The sequence below is a fragment of the Dermacentor silvarum genome, chromosome 2 (genome assembly GCF_013339745.2).
Source record: "Dermacentor silvarum isolate Dsil-2018 chromosome 2, BIME_Dsil_1.4, whole genome shotgun sequence".
Taxonomy (NCBI): Eukaryota; Metazoa; Arthropoda; class Arachnida; order Ixodida; family Ixodidae; genus Dermacentor; species Dermacentor silvarum.
In genome coordinates, this window is record NC_051155.1 from 236,419,988 (window position 1) to 236,430,720 (window position 10,733).

The window sequence follows — 10,733 nt, forward strand, 5'->3', positions numbered from 1 at the left end:
CCCGCTAAGTCGATGAAGTTCAGCTCCGTATATTACCTATACGTACTACATCCACAGTCGACTTCCGTGCCAACGATAACAACGCTCCAAGCGATCGTCGTATCTCCTATAGACGGCGCGAGGTTCGGCGGCGAGTATATAGCGGCGGCGTTCGCGCGAGCAAGGTTATCTCTCGATTCTCAGCTGCCGTTCATTGGCATTCGCGCAACCTTCTCCGCTGCATTGAATTTCCGACGAAAGTGCGCAGCTCTCGCACCGCCCCGCGTCCAGCTTTCTTTTATTACTCTATCTTCCTATATCTGTTCCCGCGAAGCTGCGACTGCGTAAATCAAATAACAGCCGATCACCGTTTGGCACCGCGTAACCAACTCGCGCGATGCGCTTCTGACACGTGAAGCTGGAAAGCGCCGCGCGCGCGAGAAAAGAGTTGGCAATCACAGCCATCTTTCTTGAGCGACGGAGACATCGCTGCGAGCGGTCGGACACCCAGCGGGAGGCTTTGCCAATCGCGAAAATTTGTTGCCCGCTGTATATTCAATTGACTTATAAGTGCTGCCAAATCGCTGCAGAGACAACGATCAGCAGATTATATATACACAGAAGCTCTATCACTTCTCCTTTCGGTTTGTGTAGGGCTTAAGCGAGGGCACAGCACGTAGTGCAGTGTCTCGTGCGTTGAGAATCCTTGCGAACGCTGGAAAAATATCGCCAGCCGGCGGCAGCTTTCCACGTCGCCGTGTATGCCGTTCTGCATGCTGCCGAGCGCCAGATCGCAGGTACGATTGCCGCGGCCGCGGCGAGCTAATAAGAGCAAATGTGCAGAACCTGAGGATAAAATAAATTAATTAAAGAGCCGAATGGCGAAAAGGGTCGTCTACATAAATTTATATGTGTGGCAAAAAAAAAAAAAAGATCACTAAGCGGTCTCAAAATTAATTTGTATCCGTCCACAAAGATAGTCACATAGCCTGCTGTGCAACTTTGGGCCGTTGAACCGCTATGATTGTTATTATACAAGAATATCGAATGTTAAAACGCATCCTGACGCAGCAAATTATGCCTTTTGTGTTGAACAACCGCAACTCTATACACGAAATATGCCGGTGATCATTTTTAAGTTTTACAGAATATTTTAAAAATCGCCTGTGGCGGATAGCATAATTCTTGTTCTTGAGCTGGATTACTTAAAGAGGCGGACATTAATTACAGCACGAGAAATCGAAACACATACTATGTGAATTAAAGAAGCTCCCTAATTAACTCCTTAATTAATTAATTTACAGCAAATATTGCAGTTTACAAGTTGTAGCGAGTCAGCTTGCAAGACATGCCTGCTTGAAATGAATTACCAGGATGAAACAAGCTTCTGTCAACAAGTAACAATTTCGGTCAATTATGTCATCTGCAACAGCCTATTTTTAATAATTCTGTAAAACTTCGGTCACCCCGTAGACTGGGTGTCGAATCTTACATTCCTGTATGAAAACGATTCATTAGAGCTATAGTGTTATAGGGCATCTTAAGGCTAAAGCCGCTTTCGGAAAACAGGTGATGAAATTTTGAGTCTCTGACCCTAAAACTTTGTATCGCGCACCATTTATTTTGATTACTTTTCTTTGGCTCTATATGACAGGTGGCTGTAACAGTAAGAGTGGGGTTGAAGATTAATATGCAGAAGACAAGGATAATGTTCAATAGTCTGGCAAGGGAACAAGAATTCAGGATCACCAGTCAGCCTCTATAGAGTCTGTAAAGGAGTACGTTTATCGAAGTCAATTACTCACAGGGGACCCTGATCATGAGAAGGAAATTTACAGAAGAATGAAATTGGGTTGGAGTGCATACGGCAGGTATTGCCAGATCCTGACTGGAAGCTTACCACTGTCGTTGAAAAGAAGAGTGTACAATCATTGCATTGTACCGGTACTAACATATGGGGCAGAAACTTGGAGGTTAACAAAGAAGCTCGAGGACAAGTTAAGGACCGCACAAAGAGCGATGGAACGAGAAATGTTAGGCCTAACTTTAAGAGGCAGGAATATATAGCGGGGTGGATAAGAGAGCAAACGAGAATAGGCGATATTCTAATTGACATTAAGAGAAAAAAATGGAGCTGGGCAGGCCATGTAATGCGTAGGATGGACAACCGGTGGACCATTAGAGTTACAGAATGGATACCAAGAAAAGGGAAGTGCAGTCGAGGACGGCAGAAAACTAGGTGGAGTGATGAATTTAGGAAATTTGCAGGCGCAAGCTGGAATCAGCTAGCGCAAGACAGGGCTATTTTGAAGATTGCAGGGAGAGGCCTTCGTCCTGCAGTGGACATAAATATAGGCTGATGATGATGATGGTGATAGGTGGCTGTCACGTAGTCTCAAGCCGATTCACAAATGTCGTCCATGGTGGTGCCAATAATAATGATTCCACAGCTTTGATCAATATATAAATATTGTAGCAACGGAGATCGAAGCTGTGCGTGCGCGTGTGTGTTCTCGTTCCATCTCCCTCTAAAGTAGTCAAGTGTTTCAGAGATATTGCTGATTAATTGTCCTGAATTTCACGGAGAAAGCATGAACTTCTTGCGCAAGACCTACGTGTCTTATACAAGGACATATATGGGCCACGCATAGAGCATAGCTAGATGGCATGTTTCCTTTGTTTACGGTCGAAGGCTTGGTCGAAGGTCGAAGCCATCGTTTCTTGAAAACACACCGGTCTCAGGGACTAATTTCGTCAGACGCCGAGTGGTCACGCTGCTCCCGATACGTTGACCAGGTCTGTAAACACGGCCGGGTCACCTGACGTCTCGTCCCCGACGTGGAATTCTTATCTCCAGATCGTATAAACGTGGCGTATATGTTCTCGGTGAGGCGCGGCTGCTTTCAGGTCCGCGCAGTACAAACTGCATACACTCATATGCTCAAAGGCACGCACCCATCTGCGCAGACACACACACAATGCATGCGCACACACCTACGCGCACACACATACATATACACACATCCATGTGAACGCGCACACACGTGTACTTCAGCTAAATGGCGAATTGGGCGAGGTTGTGCAGAATCATAACTCATCCTGTGTTCTTTTGTCTTTGTTCCTTCGCGCTTTTCCTAAAAGCACACATGTACTCACAATACAAGCGCACCCTCTTATAGACGCGCACACGTCTACATATATCTATGTGCATTTATACACACACACACACACACACACACACACACACACACACACACACACACACACACACACACACACACACACACACACACACACACACACACACACACACACACACACACACACACACACACACACACACACACATGTGCACAAACAAGCACGTGCAAACACGGATTTTCGGACTCCTTCTCGGGCGCGCACATGCACAAAATGAGTTTGTATGCGGAGCAGGAAAGAAGGAGGCATCGAGGCAGCATTCTCCATATATCAAGTCCGCTGCACGCGCGCCTGAGTCGCAGATGGTATCGCCTCCGCGGTGAATGCCATTCGGTAGCCGACGATGGAAAAACGCGAGTCTCGCGCACTTCCGTGTCCCGCAGTCAGCCGCCGCTGCTCCATGCGAAAGTTGTCAAGTGTCCAGAAAAAAAGATCTCGCGGAAAACACACGGCGCGCGTCACGTCAGACATGCATCCACGTGCTCTTCGAAAGTGAACAACACGCTTTCTCTTTTTCTGGTGGTTTGACACCATTGATTCCACCGCGTAAGTGACATGCCCTCAAGAAACAATCAAACTAAGTCAGACAACATATTTTTTTTTTATTTCTCCTCGCTGAACAAGCAGAAAGATAACACGAGACACTTGCCGATGGATGAGGACATAGTTCCATCGACGATACGCGATTAGCCTTTTGATTTCGCTATCAAGATAAGTTCTTATAGCGAGCTTTTTTGCGTGACGATCGCTTAGCGAAATAAATAAAGTGTGCTATAGGAAGTTTGCTGATTGATAAACTAGTCAGGAACGCGTGAATAAGCCGCCGAGGCAAGACGGAGACGAGACGGGACGATAGAAAAAGTAAATGCGGGGACGTTAACCATTGCGTTTGTAATAGTTGGCAAGCCTAGACGCAAAAAAAAAAATTAACTTAAACTGTGGGGTTTTACGTGCCAAAACCACGATCTGATTATGAGGCACGTCGTAGTGGGAATCTCCGGAATAATTTGGACCACCTTGGGTTCTTTAACGAGCACCTAAATCGAAGTACACGGGTGTTTTCGCATTTCGCCCGCATCGAAATGCGGCCGGCGTGGCCGGGATTTGATCCCGCGACCTCGTACTTAGCAGCCCAACACCACAGCTACAAAGCAACTATGACGGGTAAGCCCACACGCAGGACGTAGGAAACATATAGATAAATTCAAGGGTGTATATGCAAACATTTATTGCAGCCCCAATATTTGGAGAGATAGAAAACCAGAACACTAAAAGACTTTTTTTCATCTGAGACGTAGTTTCGACAAGCACAACAGAAAGAAATAGAGATTTTCTTGAATTCAGCGTGCACAAATACTAAAAATGAGAGAGAAATAGAACAAAAGGATACATAAGAATGTTACTTAGAGCAATAATTGCGTGTTTGCTGTTCATTTGTTCATATATATATATATATATATATATATAGTGATATAGTGCGGCCCTCTTTTCTCTTTCTTTCTTTGTCGTAGATTCATGCAGGAGTGAACAAACAATACGTGATTATTAAATGCAAATAACTGTAGGGTTTGGTGCACAGGCACCACAGAAAAAAAAAAAAAAACCCTAAGGGAAACAAAAAATTGATGGATGGATGAATGGATGAATGGATGGATGGATGGATGCTATGAGCGTCCGCTTTCAACCGTGGCGGTGGTCTGCGCCACCAACCTCTGAACGCGAGCTTCATGATGATGATGATTTAATCGCATCCCCTTTGAAACGGGGATGGTCACCTAGCCTGTTAAGTTACTCAGGTATGCTATACATGCTTTTTTATTCGAGCATTTTCGAATACATCTCTATCTATACCTTGTGCCGCTACCTATGCTTGTAACGGATCCGGTCGTATGAATCTTTTCCTTGCATTCTTTCCACCAATACTATAAATGTCTCTTGCTTATCTCGACAGCTGACCGGTTGATGCTTCCGTCCACTGTAAATTCAAGTGGTTCTGGAAAGTGTACGTTACCTACGGGTCTCACTTGGTGAATTCCTTCGCATTCCATTAGGATGTGCCTAGTGGTCTCCGGATTTTTGCTGCAGCATACACGCGCCTCATCTTGGTGCGAATATTTGCTCCGGTATGTTTTTGTCCTCAGGCAACCAGCTCAGAGCCTCAAATAGTAAGGCACTGCCCTTCGTGTTATCGTACTGATTTTACCTTCTAATTTCTTCTAATTCTAATTCTTGTAAATCTTCATGGTCCTTTTTGTTTTCATTATTCACATCCAATTAACTGTCTCTGTTTCTCTCACTTTCGTTTTGATGAATCTTGGTTGTCTAAATAAATTTTCACTTTCCCTGTATTTGGTTGCCAACATTCTTGACCTCTTCCTCCTTTCTGTGTCCACGCTTTTCAGGAACATATACTTGTGCACTTTAGCCGCCCATTTATTCTGAACAATGTTCCTGAGCCTTTCTTCAAAACTAATTTTGCTCTGCGCTTCTCTGACTTCAAACGAGGTCCAACCTACGTCACCCTACACTGCCTCATTTGTAGTTTTTCCCGCGGGCTCCCAAAGCCAACCGGCCTACCGATCTTCGGTTAACTTCCAGCCCCGACAAGATGTCCAATTTTAAGCAAAGAATGACATTTGCGAACGTTAGCGCTGGCACCATTACTCCTTTCCAGATTCCACGCACCACCTCATATTTACTGTGGCCCCACAGTGCTCTACATGTTTCATTATTGCTGCATTCCGCTTCCCCTTTATTTTCAGATTATCTTGGTGGGTGCTTATGTAAGTCTTTCCTTACATACGCCGAGGTACTTATATTGCTTGACTACTTGTACGACTTGCTGTGCAACGTAAACAGCGCCCCGGAGGTTACCAGGCGTCATGGCGGTGAGTGCGTGTGTGGTAGAAACTGCGTCGTTAGAGTTCCGGCCGCATCGCGTGCCCCCAACACCGTCGCCCGTAGACGCTGACGGCTGCAGGCCATATTTTCTACAGAATTACTCATTGATACAACAAATGATACTTAAATGTTCTCATCACAACAAATATTCATCATCAAGAGCACAGTTCATTTAATAAAGCAAACCTTTCTAACCTTTATATGCTTACCTTCATAACCATTAGGTAGGCACAAAACGACAAAGTATCACCATCTCGGGGCTTTGCATGATGATGATGATGATGATGATTGCGTGACGTGAGTACATGGGACAGATTTTCGGTGGAACCTGAAATAAAGCACCATCGTGTTAAAAAAAAAAAAAAAAGAATGATCAGATAGACTTACCATAACTGGATACAAATAAGAAATTAGTTATGGTATGCTGCAAGTCAAGCTGCTTGACTGTCTTATACGGGGTGTTTTTTTTTCTTTCTTTTTTATGCTATACATAATTGTTTAATCAGCTGGCGAGAGATATTGCTGCATTAAACTTGGATAATTGTAGCCCTTGAGCTAGACTAATTACTCAAAGCGGCATACATTACTTGTACAAGAAGTCCCTGGTGCAGTATTCGGCCGCTACCTCCGTAATGACTCCAACAATTTACCCATGGCCCTCACTCCCCAGTGGCTGAGGAGCACCTGACCAAGGCAGTGGTCAGACCTGCTACGCGGCAGAGGGTGATAAGACTCTCTGGGTCCGGACAGGCCGCCAATGGAAACTGAACCAGGCAACGTTGAACACGCGCACTCTTTCGAGTGAGGTTAGCTTAGCAGGGCTATTTGAAGAATTGTCAGGTGTTGCCCGGGATAAAAGCTTGCGGCCCTTTATACGCAATGCCTCCCGACTTCAAGACTTCAAGTGTACCAGAAAGCTGGAAGAACGCCAACATTATACTCATCCATAAGAAGGGAGACGTTAAAGAATTGAATAATTATAGACCCATTAGCTTGCTCTCAGTATTGTATAAAATATTCACTAAGGCAATTTCAAATAGAATCAGGGCACACTTCAGCCAACCAAGAGAACAGGCTGGCTTCAGGAAGGGATATTCTACGATGGATCATATCCATGTCATCAACCAGGTTCTAGAGAAATCTGCGGAGTACAATCAACCTCTCTATATGGCTTTCATAGATCATGCAAAATCATTTGATTCAGTAGAGATACCAGCAGTGATAGAGGCATTACGTAACCAAGGAGTAGAGGATGCATACGTGAATATATTGGCAAATATCTACAAGGATTACACAGCAACTTTGGTTCTCCACAAGAAACGTAGAAAGTTACCTATCAAGAAAGGTGTCGGGCAAGGAGCCACAATCTCTCCTATTCACTGCACGCTTAGAAGAAGTATTCAAGCTCTTAGACTGGGAAGGCTTAGGAGTGAGAATAAACGGCGAATATCTCAGCAACCTTCGGTTTGCAGATGACATTGTCCTGTTGAGCAATAATGGGGACGAATTACAGCAAATGATTGAGGACCTTAACCGAGAAAGTGTAAGAGTGGGATGAAAATTAATATACAGAAGACAAAGATAATGTTCAATAGCCCGGCAAGGGAACAATAATTCAGGATCGCCAGTCAGCCTCTGGAGTCTTTAAAAGAGTGCGTTTATCTAGGTCAATTACTCACAGGGGACCCTGATCATGAGAAGGAAACTTACAGAAGAATAAAATTGTGTTGGAATGCATACGGCAGACATTGCAAAATCCTGACTGGGAGCTTGCAACTGTCGTTGAAAAGAAAAGTGTACAATCATTGCATTCTACCGGTGCTAACATATGGGGCAGAAACTTGAAGGTTAACAAAGAAGCTCGAGAACAAGTTAAGGACCGCACAAAGAGCGATGGAACGAAAAATCTTAGGAATAACGTTAAGAGACAGGAAGAGAGCGCTGTGGATCAGAGAACAAACGGGGATAGCCGATATTCTAGTTGACATTAAGCGGAAGAAATGGAGCTGGGCAGGCCATGTAATGCGTAGGATGGATAACCAGTGGACCATTAGGGTTACAGAATGGATACCAAGAGAAGGGAAGCGCACTTGAGGACGGCAGAAAACTAGGTGGCGTGATGAAGTTAGGAAATTCGCAGGCGCAAGTTGGAATCAGCTAGCGCAAGACAGGGGTAATTCTATATCGCAGGGAGAGGCCTTCGTCCTGCAGTGGACATAAATATAGGCTGCTGCTGCTGCGGCTGCTGCTGCTGCTAATGGTGGTGATGATGATGATGATGAAGATGATGATGATGATGATGATGATGATGAAATAAGTTGTAACTCATTACTTGGCGGCATATATTGCACTTTACGATTTGTAGCCGGTGAGTTTGCAAGGCATATCCACTTGGAACCAAAGTCGCTTGGAACGAATTCTAATAATGGCACGTGCTTCGAGAAATGCGCCATCACTCTCGCTGTTAAGATGCTCACTTGTTCCACTTACTGTTTCAACAAAAGTGTCTAGAATTATGCTATCTGCCACAGGCGAGTTTCATAAATTCTGTATAGCCTCTGAAAAAAAAAAAAAACCACCCGGTGTTAAATTTAGTGGACCGAAATGGTTTACCGAGTAAATGCATCTAAAAGGCGTCACTTTTCATTTGAGTGCGCGTCTAGAATCCGTTTAACAAAATTAAGGCTAGACACGATTCCTTTGGGAAGTCGCCTTCCCGAACACGTAGTCAATTTTTCATGAGTATTCAGAGTGCCGCAAACAAATTATACACTCGAATAACTGATATCATGGTTTTGGCGGGGCGTTTTATGCTTCCACGGAACAACCTTATTGCTAAATCTGTTCATGCATTAAATCCACCTCGAAAAACCGCGACGACGACGACGACGACGACGACAACAACAACAACAACAACACAACAACACAACAACAACAACAACAACAACAACAACAACAACAACAACAACAACAACAACCGACGAACAACTCATTCACTCTGAAGAGAAAGAGAATGGTTATAACCTCTGGGACAGACAATTGTTATATTAAGCAAAGCAATCAAATTGTGACTTTCTTTATTTATTATTTCCCATACTGCCAGTCTTCTCTGAGACCATAACAGGTGGGAAATATATATTATATTTTCTATAATATATATATATTATATATCTTATGATATATTTACAACGATTCCCCGCTCATCTGTTAAGGATCAAGCAAATACATGTGACATCAACTTTGCACTTCACAATGGCAATTTACACTATATACATAATATATACAACAAATACAAGTACATGCTATTTTCAAGAAAAAATAAATGGCAATTTAGGCATTCCAAAGGGCTTTAATTGAATGATAGCGAGAGTCGTCGCATTCGCAACCGAGCCGACCTTTCGGTCTTTCGGTAGGTGCACGATGGAAATAGCCATCGTGGGACGCAAATCCCGCGATGGCAAAACTTATTTAGAGCACTTATTATGCAGATGCTTTCAGTGATTCTTTTGTCCTAATATATCCACTCAAAGCAAAACAGAACTTATATGCACCAAAGCGCTTTGCACAATACTTTGTTTCCAACCACTCTGATGAGGTGGGTAAATCAGTAAAATTAACAATTAAAATAAACGATGCTGCGGGACAGCGTAGTTAGCGTTGCCAGGTACTGCAGAGGGCGGCTTCTTTTTTATGAGCTTAAAAAAAGTCTTTCGCGCTATGATATTCTCGTGTTATTTGTCTCATCGTCCTATTTGTCTTGTTTTCATTTTTTTTAATAGCTTTCATTAAACTGGTCATTTACATTCAAAACTGGCCGCCATCTTAGGTCTTAGCACGGCAAGAACTTGCGTTAAAATGAAAGTGTTCAGACAGCAGATGCCACTCGCTCTCGAACGGTATAAGCGAAGCTTTTAAAAATTTACTGCGCAAAACGGCACACGCTGTCGTTTTCGCGCAGTCGTTTTCGGCGACGAGCACGTCCCGAAACACAACTCGCTCGAAATGGTAAAAGCCGCGACAGCACACAAAGAGCAAAGGTAAACAACAAATTGTAGTGTTTATGCTGTGAAAATCCGGTTTGCTGTCAAAAAGCAAATTATGTTGATGTGCTAATAAAGATTTAGAATAGAGGCCCCAAACGTTTGGGGCCCCAAAGAGCTTTGAGGGTGTTTGGTTTGGGTCATAAATATTAAAATAAAATATAACATTTTATATAAGAGTAATTTAGATTTACGTGTTTATTACAAATCAGAAATATTCTATTAGCAGCAAGCAAACTTGTTGCGGTTAGTTTTGAGTAACCACCTTACGTACCTTCACGCAGCCAAGTCTTATCGTGTTAGGCCTACGAGCCATGATTCGGAATCAGCGGTGTTTAATGAATCAATCCTCATTAAAATGGTAGTTGAGAGAAAGCGATAACCGCATCACTTCTCCTAGCTTACGAACTTGCGCGTTACCACGAATTGAGCCCAGTTTCGGTGCTAGGTTAGATCCGTCGCTCGAGGGGCGCCGCCTTGTTTTGTTGACAAAAGCTTTTTGGGCATCTTTTGGGGCTCCTGCTAAATCTGGTGAAATAGCGTGCCTGACGCAAAATCCAAGCACAGTTTGGTCTTCCGCATGCGCAGTGGCTTCGACGCTAGTTCTTTGGG